Consider the following 14,208-nt stretch of genomic DNA (forward strand, 5'->3'; position numbering starts at 1 on the left):
CTCTCAAACATACCCTCAGCTAATCGAACTATTTTTGTATGGGTTTTATTTTATTTTTAGTTAGCGGCATTTAACAACTGCATTAAATATGGGTGACAGGGCCAGAGATTTTTTAGATAGATTGTTGTTTTACTAATGATAAGGTTAAATCCCCAAAGACAATGATGTCAGTATTGATACTATGTATTGATGTATTGCTGAAATATATTATTACTTGAAAACAGTTGAGCAATATTTGAAAACCTGTTGATTAGTAGGCCTACTAGTAGGCCAATACAAATAGAACAGAGTATAAGCAATGTCTTTAATTTAGTCTGCATCTCATGCACAAGATGTATGCGCTGACACTAATGTGGTACCGATTGATGTCTGTCCAAGAACACTGTCCATACTTAATTCCTCTTTTGTCAGTCATAAGAACATCTACAGTGAACATTTGAAATAGTAAAAATACATACTATATCTATATGTCATAGGTATTTTAACAAAATAAGTGTAAACTTTCACTACAAAACAAAACAACCACCCCCTGTCTGTACATAGTTCAGAATGGATCTTCTAGACCTGCCTGTACAGACTTGGTGCAAGATGGTTCTCTCCGATACTACTTTGCATGGTTAACCAGGTTAATACTGGTATTGTGTACTATAGAGGTGGGTAACAGAAGGCATGAAAGAGTCACCTGTAATCCACCACCAGTATTCTGGCAGAAATGTCACTGAAACATTGAAGTAGGGTAGGCCTACATGACAAATTGATAATTTGATCATATTAAAGTTATTTAGTTCCTTTGTCAATTTGGTGTTTATATTTTTGCTTGTTTTTATTGCAGGTTCAAGATGCCAAGAGGGTCAACAAACACAACCTGCGTCAGCTGCAAAGCAGTCATTGCTGTGTCAACCAAGACCTGCAAGTACTGCAAAACACTGCAGCCGAGAAAGCAACGACTGGCCAAGAAACTGCAAAAATTTGAGGCCAAAAAAGACGATTGGTTAAAAAAACAAAAAAAGAACAAAACCATCTCACATGTTCTTGATGAGGCATCTGTTTTGGTGTGTGTTTATGTCTGTAATTGTAGTTTACAAAATTAAGTCTGATAATATTTCTGTATTACATTTAAATCTTTTTTTTTAGGTTGAGAAACTGAACACCCTTGGGTATAGGGCCATGGTGTTTCTCTCAAAGCCAGGGAAAAAGCCTTCCACCTGGAAGACAAATGTTGCACATCCGAGATGGCATCTGTCGGACCAGGCTGCAAAATGCCTTCACCGGATGAAGGCTTTATATGAGGTGTTAGTAGATGGTAAGCAATTATATTTGTGGTCATTTCAAATGTTACCATATAGCTCAGTCTATTCTAAAATGCTCATGAACAATTTATGGCCAAACAATTCTTAATGATTCAACAATTCATTTAATTATAGTCTATACAGTCTAGGTAAAATAAATGTGTAGTTAAGAAGAAGCTGACATCAGAAACAATTGTGTTACTATGTTGTATACATATATATTCAAAGTAGAAATTGAGCTGCTGAATGCAAAACAAATCAACATTACTCTGATAGTTTTGTCTTTTTGTGTCATTGAGGTTGGACTAACCCACAACCCTCACCCAGTCTGGACGCAGAACACTCCACAAGTGCTCCTACCACCATCCCCTCACCCAGTCTGGACGCGGAACACTACACAAGTGCTCCTACCACCATTCCCTCTTCCAGTCCAGAAGACCGACCCTCCAGCAGTACTTATGCAGTCCTGCTCCCTACTAGTCCTGCCATACAACCCTCTACAGGTCCTGCAACTCCAGCAGCACAAACAAAAAGGACTGCAGCAGCAAAAAAGAAACAGGGTAGGTTTTAGTGGCAATTTTAAATAGCAATACATCCAGAGGACAATACTCCAAAGCAAATGCACATACTTTAGGTATTTTTGCGTTACCTTACTTCACTAACCTTAATAGCCGCAATCAAGCTAAATTGTCACATAACCCAGGGTTTTCCCACCATGAGCAGGTTCACATAAAGGGGAAGTGTTTGCCCCATATGACCAATGGTAAACATGGACAGGTATACTAGGTCAACTGTAAGCAGAGAGGCATATTTTACAACCGAAAATCAGACTGTAATATTGTTAATATGAAGAATTTAAACTCATAATCCAGACTAAAAGCAGCACAGTTGCTGCTGACAAAAAAAACCTTACTGTGTGAATGTTTAAATTAATAGGACTGCTCTATGAAGGGCACAAGTAGATATAACCTAATAACATTTGTGTATTTGGATAATTTAATGTGTTGGTAACATATAAGTTGATATATGATATGTTAATATATTTAAATAAATAAATATAAAATAATTTATATATCCCCATTTGAGAAAGCATGGCTTTTATGGCAGTTCTAGTCTTAGTCTTTCAGCTGCAACCCTGCGGGGTTAAAAATATAACTAGGCCTGTACAGAATAGAGGAAAGCTTTGAAACCCCATTCTTAATGTTGATACTTCAATACTAAATCATATGAATAGTATGCAGCTTTTATATCTTTTTTTGTTTATTTTGCATAATATCAGATAAGAATGATGCTTCACTAATATTATTAGTATTATACTTTCAAAACAATAAAATTCCACTGTTGGCCGCGTAGTATCATTTTTTGACTCGTTTCAACCATTCACTTTTAACTTCAGTGTTGTAAAGCCCAGAAGTCAAGAAAAAATGTCACAACATGTTTTATCCAAGCAAATATTCAGCTTCAATCTCTATTATATTATTATTATATTTTGGGCGAAACAAGATTTTCTCTGCGCTCTAAACATGTTGATGTTAGATGATGACCAGTGTTGGACACTTTTAAAAGGTAACAGGTTACAAATGACTAGTTCCTATATATATATCTTTCTCTAGTAACTTCCTAACCCTGATGATAACAGTGAAGCTACTTCTAAGGAGTTGTACAACTAAGTGAACATTACTAAAGGTTAAAAATAAACCCTTAAGGGCCATCTACACCAACAACAATAAGCAAAACGATGAGCGGTATCTCTTTAAATCGGGGTGCCAAGCATGCGTAGCACACTAGCTGTTTTGGAGCCAGGTGAAATTAATTATTGATGACTTTTTACTGCTGTTATGATATGAATATTAAAAATAAGAAACATTTCTGGTAAGTCTTGACAATTAGCCAAATGAACAGTGCTGTTTTAAACTAAATGATATATTGTAAACAGTAACATCAAGTGTACAGTATAATAACAGCTCTTCACAAAAGCTTTTCTTTCATCTCAACAGACGTGTCTCCAAGGAAGAAGCTCAAGAAGAAGAACCCCCAACACTTTGAAGGTTATTTAGCTTCAATTATAATTGGGATTAGACAGTAAAGACACTAGCTCTAGTATATTTTCTCTGTATAGAGAAGTGTTAAAAATGTCAACTGTTGTCTTTTCTAAACAAATACTTTTGAGGGCATTTTTGTTTTACAACTATTTATCAATAAAGAAACAATTTTTTTTTAAAAATCATCATTTGTTTCACGGTGGTGGACGAACGACTCACCACAGTCAAATATATATATATTTTAAACAATATATGTTATGATTGTCCTTTTGTGTAAAGTTTTTGCAGTTTTATATAAACAGTTGACATGTTCAAATAATTGTGGAAATATAATTTATGAGAATAAAAGCAAACTGAAAGTGATTTTATAAATTACAGATCAAATTGTGCAAAAGTAACATTAACATCTATAAGGTCAAAAAACGATTACATTATTACATTATTTTGCTCTTTCAGAATGCAGCCATAAGATCGTGGGAGGAGAGCAGTACTACCCAGTGAAGACTGTAGTAAAAACCAAAAGGCAAAAGGTTTGTTCTTCATAAATAGAGGTCACTGTGTCAGTTAATATAATGTACATCTAAAGCATGCTACAGACACACTTTTGGGATTTGAATGCAACATAACTTACATCTTTTTGCTTGAAATGGTACAAATATTTTCGATCATTTTTTAGGGGAAGCAAATGCAATTGGTGGAGTGGGAACCTTGTTCCACGTGGTATGTAGTATTTTAAATTGCACTGCAAATGTACCAATAACTAATTAGTCTAAGCATTTGATTACCATTTTTATCTGACAGAGGTGTAACATATATTGCCATATTTTGAATTATGTTCATGGCTGATATCTTTACAATGTATTACAGTGGGAAGAAGTGGCCCCTACAGTGGGTGGAGAAGGACAATACCACAACAGAGGAACAGCAGGACTGATAATTGCACGTGTTGTCAAAACCGTTGTGCTGCTTGACCCTATTTTATCTGTTTTGATTGTTTTTTTGGGTTATATGCCTTCCTTTGCTACCGTTATTGTATATACTTGCTGAATGTTACTTTGTAATAACAAATTATGTTATTCAACTGAAAAACCTCAAAGCCTTTTGTTTTTATTGTAAAATTGTTTTTTCATTTTCATACTTGTATAATTTCTTCAAATAAAAATGAAATAATAATTTAAAACCACTTGATGGACATCAACAAAATATATAAATAAACAACTTGAAATGGGTAAATAGTATTTTTTTTATTAAAGGAACATCATCAAACAGTTGCAGAAAAAAGAAGAAGCAAATACCATGTTTAAACTGCATGGGATGGGCTAATGTGCCCTTTATTATTTAATTAATGGGAGACAATGTACTTGAATTGAATTTAACTTCTGTTAGACAGCTATCATACTGAATACATATTTACTGTGAATGTATGCACAAATGTATGGCATATGGCTGTCTAACAGAAGTTAAATTCATTCCTCACTAATTCTGACAATGTACTTAACCCCAAATAAAATAACCCAATACAAAGAGTTGTTAAATAATAGTGAAGTCACGTTGTAATAACAATAACTCATCTCTCTCTCGTTTTATTTTTGAGCTTTGCTAAAAGCCACTGTGTCAAGTGTCCATCGTGTGTTGCCGTCCGGAGTTGTCCAATATGACGGACCATCTCGCACATGCGCAGTACCGATCGGGCAGGGGGACGGATCGGGTAGTGACAAAAGTAAACGATCCTGTAATCAAAGGCATATCGAAGAGTCCTGAGATTGTACTACTGGTGTTTTATCATCTATAACTAGCCTGTGTGTATTCTCAAATGTCGTTTTCAGGACAAACAAAAGACGTTTTAAATATCTTATCAGCTGGTGTAAGTGCAGAATATTGAATATAACCTTGACTATTACTGTGTAGGCTACTTCATTTATCTGACAGCATTATTTATTATATATATATATAATATATATATTTATTTAATGATACTATTTTATATATACATTTATTCATATACACACACACTTATATACATATAAGTGTGAGTACATGTACTCACACATGTATTTATTCATAAATATACACAGATGTATTCATTCATTTATACACACACAGCATTATTTAATGATACTGATATATATATATATATATATATATATATATAAACACACACTTTGCACTCCAAAGGTCCGTTTTCTACCGATAGACGCTGCCCGTCTCTCTGCCAATCACAGAGCTGCACAGTAATGCTGGCCGCATAGATGTGCGGGCCTGTGGTTGGGGGGGAGCAGAGGGGGGAGGGCTGGAGAGTGTGTGACGTTGACCCTGTTGTGTGACGTTAAACCTGCGACCTGTAACCTGTGACCTCTGAACCTGTATGCTACCAAAGTAGCTATTAAACCTAAGAACTTGAGGCCTGTTTTCGACTCCTATTGTGGAATATTACACTATTATGACTTCCGGGTTCACAGGAAATGCCAGGCCTGTAGCGTTGCCATTAAGTACACAACAAATACCTGCGCATTACGAACATGGATGTACAGTTCCTTATCCGTTATCTGTTAGCGTAGCTAGCTAGCACCAGATGCTAACACTAACAATATACGTAAGGTCTCGCTCGGGCCACACTTAAAATACGAGGCATTTTTGTTAAACTGCTACGTTCGAATTGTGCGCTAACAGCAATATAAATAAATGAGGGCAAAGACGTTATAATATTACAATTTCAGAGCATACACTGATAGCAGCGTCACTAGCAACCACCTTGGTAACAATGCAAACGTTGAATGGACACGATTTCCTGAAGTAATCTTGGTAATAACTAGCAAACTAAAGATCATGTACACCCACTACACACATAATCTTAAATAACAACTCATATTTATCGCATGAAATGACATCAAAACGCATTTTAATGACCTAACTAACCTTAAAATAGGCATTTTACACCAAGAATAAAACGGAGGTCGGCCATGTTTCTTTTTCTGCAGAGAGAAATTTGAAGATCACGTGACATAGAAGCCAGCCATTGGAATGAATGGTGAAAGAAAACGTAGGCATCTTACGATTTCAGAGGCGTTTTCGTAGAACTACTACGTCCTACGTTGTGGACCAACGTAGCTATTATACGTTTTTTTGTGAGACTGGGTTGGTAATACAGCCATGTGCACCATGCATTTAAAGTAATCTTACCCGGCTTTCAGATACTAATTCCTGGGGAAGAAAGTCACCCTGGACGGGTCGTCAAATGTGATTGAAATGGACAGATTCCTGTACATTTCAATCACTTTTGATGGGAGTCGTGAGGTGTGTTTGAAAGGGCCATATCTCCCTTAAATTCACAGCAAACGTACCCAGCTTTCACACACTAATTCATGGGTAATACAGCCATGTGCACCATGCATTTAAAGTAATCTTACCCGGCTTTCAGATACTAATTCCTGGGGAAGAAAGTCACCCTGGACGGGTCGTCAAATGTGATTGAAATGGACAGATTCCTGTACATTTCAATCACTTTTGATGGGAGTCGTGAGGTGTGTTTGAAAGGGCCATATCTCCCTTAAATTCACAGCAATCTTACATCACACACTGATTGCTGGGTAATACAGCCATGTGTACCCTGCATTTAAAGTAATCTTACCCGGCTTTCAGACACTAAATCCGGGGTAATAAAGGCCTGTACATCTCCCTGTTTGAAATGCCCATATCTCCCTTAAATTCACAGCAAACTTACCCAGCTTTCACACACTAATTGCTGGGTAATACAGCCATGTGCATCCTGTGTTTAAAGTAATCTTACCCGGCTTTCAGACACTAATTCGTGGGTAAGAAAGTCACCCTGGACGGGTCGTCAAATGTGATTGAAATGGACAGATTCCTGTACATTTCAATCACTTTTGATGGGAGTCGTGAGGTGTGTTTGAAAGGGCCATATCTCCCTTAAATTCACAGCAAACTTACCCATCTTTCACACACTAATTCATGGGTAATACAGCCATGTGCACCATGCATTTAAAGTAATCTTACCCGGCTTTCAGACACTAAATCCGGGGTAATAAAGGCCTGTACATTTCCCTGTTTGAAAGGGCCATATCTCCCTTAAATTCACAGCAAACTTACCCAGCTTTCACACACTAATTGCTGGGTAATACAGCCATGTGCACCCTGTGTTTAAAGTAATCTTACCCGGCTTTCAGACACTAATTCGTGGGTAAGAAAGTCACCCTGGACGGGTCGTCAAATGTGATTGAAATGGACAGATTCCTGTACATTTCAATCACTTTTGATGGGAGTCGTGAGGTGTGTTTGAAAGGGCCATATCTCCCTTAAATTCACAGCAAACTTACCCATCTTTCACACACTAATTCATGGGTAATACAGCCATGTGCACCATGCATTTAAAGTAATCTTACCCGGCTTTCAGACACTAAATCCGGGGTAATAAAGGCCTGTACATCTCCCTGTTTGAAAGGGCCATATCTCCCTTAAATTCACAGCAAACTTACCCAGCTTTCACACACTAATTGCTGGGTAATACAGCCATGTGCACCCTGTGTTTAAAGTAATCTTACCCGGCTTTCAGACACTAATTCGTGGGTAAGAAAGTCACCCTGGACGGGTCGTCAAATGTGATTGAAATGGACAGATTCCTGTACATTTCAATCACTTTTGATGGGAGTCGTGAGGTGTGTTTGAAAGGGCCATATCTCCCTTAAATTCACAGCAAACTTACCCATCTTTCACACACTAATTCATGGGTAATACAGCCATGTGCACCATGCATTTAAAGTAATCTTACCCGGCTTTCAGACACTAAATCCGGGGTAATAAAGGCCTGTACATCTCCCTGTTTGAAAGGGCCATATCTCCCTTAAATTCACAGCAAACTTACCCAGCTTTCACACACTAATTGCTGGGTAATACAGCCATGTGCACCCTGTGTTTAAAGTAATCTTACCCGGCTTTCAGACACTAATTCCTGGGTAAGAAAGTCACCCTGCATGCGTCGTCAAATGTGATTGAAATGGACAGATTCCTGTACATTTCAATCACTTTTGATGGGAGTCGTGAGGTGTGTTTGAAAGGGCCATATCTCCCTTAAATTCACAGCAATCTTACCCAGCTATCACACACTGATTGCTGGGTAATACAGCCATGTGCACCCTGCATTTAAAGTAATCTTACCCGGCTTTCAGACACTAATTCCTGGGGAAGAAAGTCACCCTGGACGGGTCGTCAAATGTGATTGAAATGGACAGATTCCTGTACATTTCAATCACTTTTAATGGGAGTCGTGAGGTGTGGATGAAATGGCCTGTTTAATCCGATTTTGAGCACTCTTTTCCCCGCATAAACTAGTTTAAATCACCGTTAAACACTTATTTTGTTGATGTCTATATAACCGACTTCCCGCTATGCATTGCGGTCGGTTATATGGACACAACTACCCTGGCACTAGGCAGACCGCGGCCGGTAGTAAATGTCCAACCAGTGTACCACCTGGTCCCTAGAGTATGTGTGGGTTTATACATTCCCGTGTGTTAATAGTTGAAGGAACAAAAAGTACATTTTTCCTCTACCATATAGAGAGGTTTTTTATAGATTCCTGAAACAATGTTCCCTTTTTCTTAAAAGTAGATTAGCGCAATAGTCTTTTTGTTTGACTTTTTACCTGTTTATCAAAAGAGTGTTTTAAGCTATTTGTGAAGAAGGAAGATGCAGAATTAATGGTGATTTCTGTTTTGAGTGAAAAGATTATCCCAGAGTGTTTTTCTGGGTTAAACCATCGATAGGCTTTGCAAATTGGGAGGGACATTTTCCCTGATTTTAATGATGTGCATCCTGCAGGCCTTCTCAACACCTGTGGCTTTCATAGCTGCCCGCGCTGATTCCCTCTGAGACAGCGTGTTGGTATCTCCCAAATGAAACTCCACCCCTTTCTGTTGGTTTTGGGACGTGCAACTTGTTGCTTCGTCCTATCTTCTCTCGCTGCCCGGACCGGGAGGTCGGGGCAGCCCGTGAACAAGGCCAGGAGTAGGCATACTCCTGACATTACGCATATGATATGGCTTTGTATGGTAATGTATTATATGCTATTGCATTATTACCTTTCATGATTAAAACAGATTTTTGTTTAACCCTCGTCATGGTTGTTTTGAGTGCTTCTTCTTTTAAAGCAAGCTCATTAGGAACGGCGCGGAGAAAAGTAGTCCCAACTCCTTCAAAAATGGCGACCCCGACAACGTCATGACGTGGAGACGTAAGGACTTTCCGACGTGGTGACGTCATGAGTGTTTTTTGAGGAAGCACGGGCAGCCAGCGGAAGAAGGGAGATGCCTGGAATAATATTTGACAACTATGGATCCAACTGAAAGGTAAAACGGACGCCTGTTTCTATCGAAGGTCTGTAATTGGCTCAAGCTCAATTTTAGAGTTGTCAAAGATATTTCCAGGTGTCATTTACGGTAAAGAGTGCAATGCATATTTTAGCATAGGTAGGTAACGAAGGACAACTAATATTGCATCGGTAGGTAACAAAGGACTACGATAAATGATGCAATGCATATATTAGCATAGGTAGGTAATGACGGACTACTAATATTGATAAAGCAACGGTTAGGGATCTCGGGGATTAGCTACACGTGAAGCGACGAGAAATGTAAGACGAAGGTGCAAGGCCCCGTTGGTTTTTCAGAGATCAAGTCGGCAATTTCCGTCGGGGAAGTCCAGTGGGTTTCTTAAAAAAAGATATCCATCCAGGGCGAAACTGAATAATACTTCTTCAGCTTCATAGGAAGCTGGAGTGTATTATATGTTATAAATCCAAGGGAGAGATAAGCACATTTCAAAAAGCCATTTTGAAACGAACGGAATCTCGTTCTCTTGTTCTGTGGGGTTATTAATCTAAAAAAGCTCGATAGACTGTACGGGGAATAATTGTCTGGGAATAATTACTAATAAGATAAGGGAGAAAAGTCAGATAAAGACATGCGAAGTCAGGCTGGAGGCGTAGGTTCGAGAAAGCCCCCACTTCACAGCTTTCCTCTGAAAGAGGAGGGAATAACATTGAAGATTAATAGATCAATGTATCGTAGATATTTAAATAAATAAGAAACATTGCATTGTGAATTTCGTGGTATTTGTCATTTACTGAGAAGTTTACTTATATTTCAGAGGCATTTATTGCATACAGTAACGTGGAGGGAAAGTAATAATAGCTTTTGCTGAGTATATGAAGCAGGTTAAAGTTTGATTCAAATTGAACATAATAGTGGATTATTCCACCTAGTGTTTTTGTAATATCATTAGTAGACATTAATTGTGTTTGTAAGTTTATGAAGAAAGAGTACAAAGTAAACGAGAGGTTGTTATAAGTTTGTCAGTCAGAATGAATCTGTTAAATGGTTACGCATGACAGAGGTGTTGCACAAACACACAGGTGATTGATGAGGGGAAACTTGAGCCGGCAGCTGCAGGGCACAGGGAGTAAAAGAGAAAGACAAGTAGATGTTTTAAAGAGTTCAGAGAGAGTAAAACTTGTTTCTAAATAATGTCATATTGTTTTGTGAGTAAACATGAAATAAAAATATATTTACTAGATATAAAAACAACATGCTTAACTAGGTTGACAGAAAACTGCTATTAACCAGTTTCAGCAGCTAATGTCATATCTGTGTTCTAAAGAGAACATATGTTGCATTTACAATTCATATTAAGGAAGTTCACAATTGATACCATTAAAGACCGTTTTGGATTAATAGGGCGTGTCTGTCAAACACTCGTGCTCAGATGGAATAAAGTGTTGAGATGTTCTCAAGAGTGGGAGTTTTCACAACGCTTTTTAGTTTGTATTGAGACAATTAACTGATAAGGGCAGAAAACTGTTCCGTGATGATTTCTTTAGGTTTGAGCTTTAGTAATGGAGATTACATTTTGTGAGGAAACCTTTCCACCAATAATAAGTGTTCAAACATATATATTCATTAAATATGATCAGATTACTTGTTTTTCAATTATAGCGCTAAATACAGTTAGTTTTGTATTTTGTTACAGATCTAACCTGCTTGTAACACAACTTAGATAAACAATTTCAAAAAGAATAGAATAAGCAAGTGGTTAAAGGGGGTTTCCTGTCTGGCTCATTTAATTTAGAACTGAAGTAAGGAAGAATAGTGTTTTATGAGTCATTCCTCATGGTTTCTAAAGATAAATCATCAGTTTGTAGGGACTTTGATGTAGAGATAGGATCATGGTGGAGAAGGAAAACCTTTTTTGAGCACTCTTTTCCCCGCATAAACTAGTTTAAATCACCGTTAAACACTTATTTTGTTGATGTCTATATAACCGACTTCCCGCTATGCATTGCGGTCGGTTATATGGACACAACTACCCTGGCACTAGGCAGACCGCGGCCGGTAGTAAATGTCCAACCAGTGTACCACCTGGTCCCTAGAGTATGTGTGGGTTTATACATTCCTGTGTGTTAATAGTTGAAGGAACAAAAAGTACATTTTTCCTCTACCATATAGAGAGGTTTTTTATAGATTCCTGAAACAATGTTCCCTTTTTCTTAAAAGTAGATTAGCGCAATAGTCTTTTTGTTTGACTTTTTACCTGTTTATCAAAAGAGTGTTTTAAGCTATTTGTGAAGAAGGAAGATGCAGAATTAATGGTGATTTCTGTTTTGAGTGAAAAGATTATCCCAGAGTGTTTTTCTGGGTTAAACCATCGATAGGCTTTGCAAATTGGGAGGGACATTTTCCCTGATTTTAATGATGTGCATCCTGCAGGCCTTCTCAACACCTGTGGCTTTCATAGCTGCCCGCGCTGATTCCCTCTGAGACAGCGTGTTGGTATCTCCCAAATGAAACTCCACCCCTTTCTGTTGGTTTTGGGACGTGCAACTTGTTGCTTCGTCCTATCTTCTCTCGCTGCCCGGACCGGGAGGTCGGGGCAGCCCGTGAACAAGGCCAGGAGTAGGCATACTCCTGACATTACGCATATGATATGGCTTTGTATGGTAATGTATTATATGCTATTGCATTATTACCTTTCATGATTAAAACAGATTTTTGTTTAACCCTCGTCATGGTTGTTTTGAGTGCTTCTTCTTTTAAAGCAAGCTCATTAGGAACGGCGCGGAGAAAAGTAGTCCCAACTCCTTCAAAAATGGCGACCCCGACAACGTCATGACGTGGAGACGTAAGGACTTTCCGACGTGGTGACGTCATGAGTGTTTTTTGAGGAAGCACGGGCAGCCAGCGGAAGAAGGGAGATGCCTGGAATAATATTTGACAACTATGGATCCAACTGAAAGGTAAAACGGACGCCTGTTTCTATCGAAGGTCTGTAATTGGCTCAAGCTCAATTTTAGAGTTGTCAAAGATATTTCCAGGTGTCATTTACGGTAAAGAGTGCAATGCATATTTTAGCATAGGTAGGTAACGAAGGACAACTAATATTGCATCGGTAGGTAACAAAGGACTACGATAAATGATGCAATGCATATATTAGCATAGGTAGGTAATGACGGACTACTAATATTGATAAAGCAACGGTTAGGGATCTCGGGGATTAGCTACACGTGAAGCGACGAGAAATGTAAGACGAAGGTGCAAGGCCCCGTTGGTTTTTCAGAGATCAAGTCGGCAATTTCCGTCGGGGAAGTCCAGTGGGTTTCTTAAAAAAAGATATCCATCCAGGGCGAAACTGAATAATACTTCTTCAGCTTCATAGGAAGCTGGAGTGTATTATATGTTATAAATCCAAGGGAGAGATAAGCACATTTCAAAAAGCCATTTTGAAACGAACGGAATCTCGTTCTCTTGTTCTGTGGGGTTATTAATCTAAAAAAGCTCGATAGACTGTACGGGGAATAATTGTCTGGGAATAATTACTAATAAGATAAGGGAGAAAAGTCAGATAAAGACATGCGAAGTCAGGCTGGAGGCGTAGGTTCGAGAAAGCCCCCACTTCACAGCTTTCCTCTGAAAGAGGAGGGAATAACATTGAAGATTAATAGATCAATGTATCGTAGATATTTAAATAAATAAGAAACATTGCATTGTGAATTTCGTGGTATTTGTCATTTACTGAGAAGTTTACTTATATTTCAGAGGCATTTATTGCATACAGTAACGTGGAGGGAAAGTAATAATAGCTTTTGCTGAGTATATGAAGCAGGTTAAAGTTTGATTCAAATTGAACATAATAGTGGATTATTCCACCTAGTGTTTTTGTAATATCATTAGTAGACATTAATTGTGTTTGTAAGTTTATGAAGAAAGAGTACAAAGTAAACGAGAGGTTGTTATAAGTTTGTCAGTCAGAATGAATCTGTTAAATGGTTACGCATGACAGAGGTGTTGCACAAACACACAGGTGATTGATGAGGGGAAACTTGAGCCGGCAGCTGCAGGGCACAGGGAGTAAAAGAGAAAGACAAGTAGATGTTTTAAAGAGTTCAGAGAGAGTAAAACTTGTTTCTAAATAATGTCATATTGTTTTGTGAGTAAACATGAAATAAAAATATATTTACTAGATATAAAAACAACATGCTTAACTAGGTTGACAGAAAACTGCTATTAACCAGTTTCAGCAGCTACTGTCATATCTGTGTTCTAAAGAGAACATATGTTGCATTTACAATTCATATTAAGGAAGTTCACAATTGATACCATTAAAGACCGTTTTGGATTAATAGGGCGTGTCTGTCAAACACTCGTGCTCAGATGGAATAAAGTGTTGAGATGTTCTCAAGAGTGGGAGTTTTCACAACGCTTTTTAGTTTGTATTGAGACAATTAACTGATAAGGGCAGAAAACTGTTCCGTGATGATTTCTTTAGGTTTGAGCTTTAGTAATGGAGATTACATTTTGTGAGGAAACCTT

At 37.9% G+C, this 14,208-nt stretch overlaps 1 long non-coding RNA gene across 1 annotated transcript; it reads left to right on the forward strand.

Moving 5' to 3' along the window:
• The first annotated feature begins 1,768 nt into the window (after positions 1–1,768).
• Positions 1,769–4,297, forward strand: LOC139433413 (uncharacterized). The gene is made up of 4 exons (XR_011642888.1): positions 1,769–1,849; positions 3,287–3,337; positions 3,788–3,861; positions 4,199–4,297. It is a non-coding gene; the product is annotated as an uncharacterized lncRNA (long non-coding RNA).
• The last annotated feature ends 9,911 nt before the right edge of the window (positions 4,298–14,208 follow it).

This window comes from Pseudochaenichthys georgianus, unplaced genomic scaffold (genome assembly GCF_902827115.2).
Source record: "Pseudochaenichthys georgianus unplaced genomic scaffold, fPseGeo1.2 scaffold_424_arrow_ctg1, whole genome shotgun sequence".
NCBI lineage: Eukaryota > Metazoa > Chordata > Actinopteri > Perciformes > Channichthyidae > Pseudochaenichthys > Pseudochaenichthys georgianus.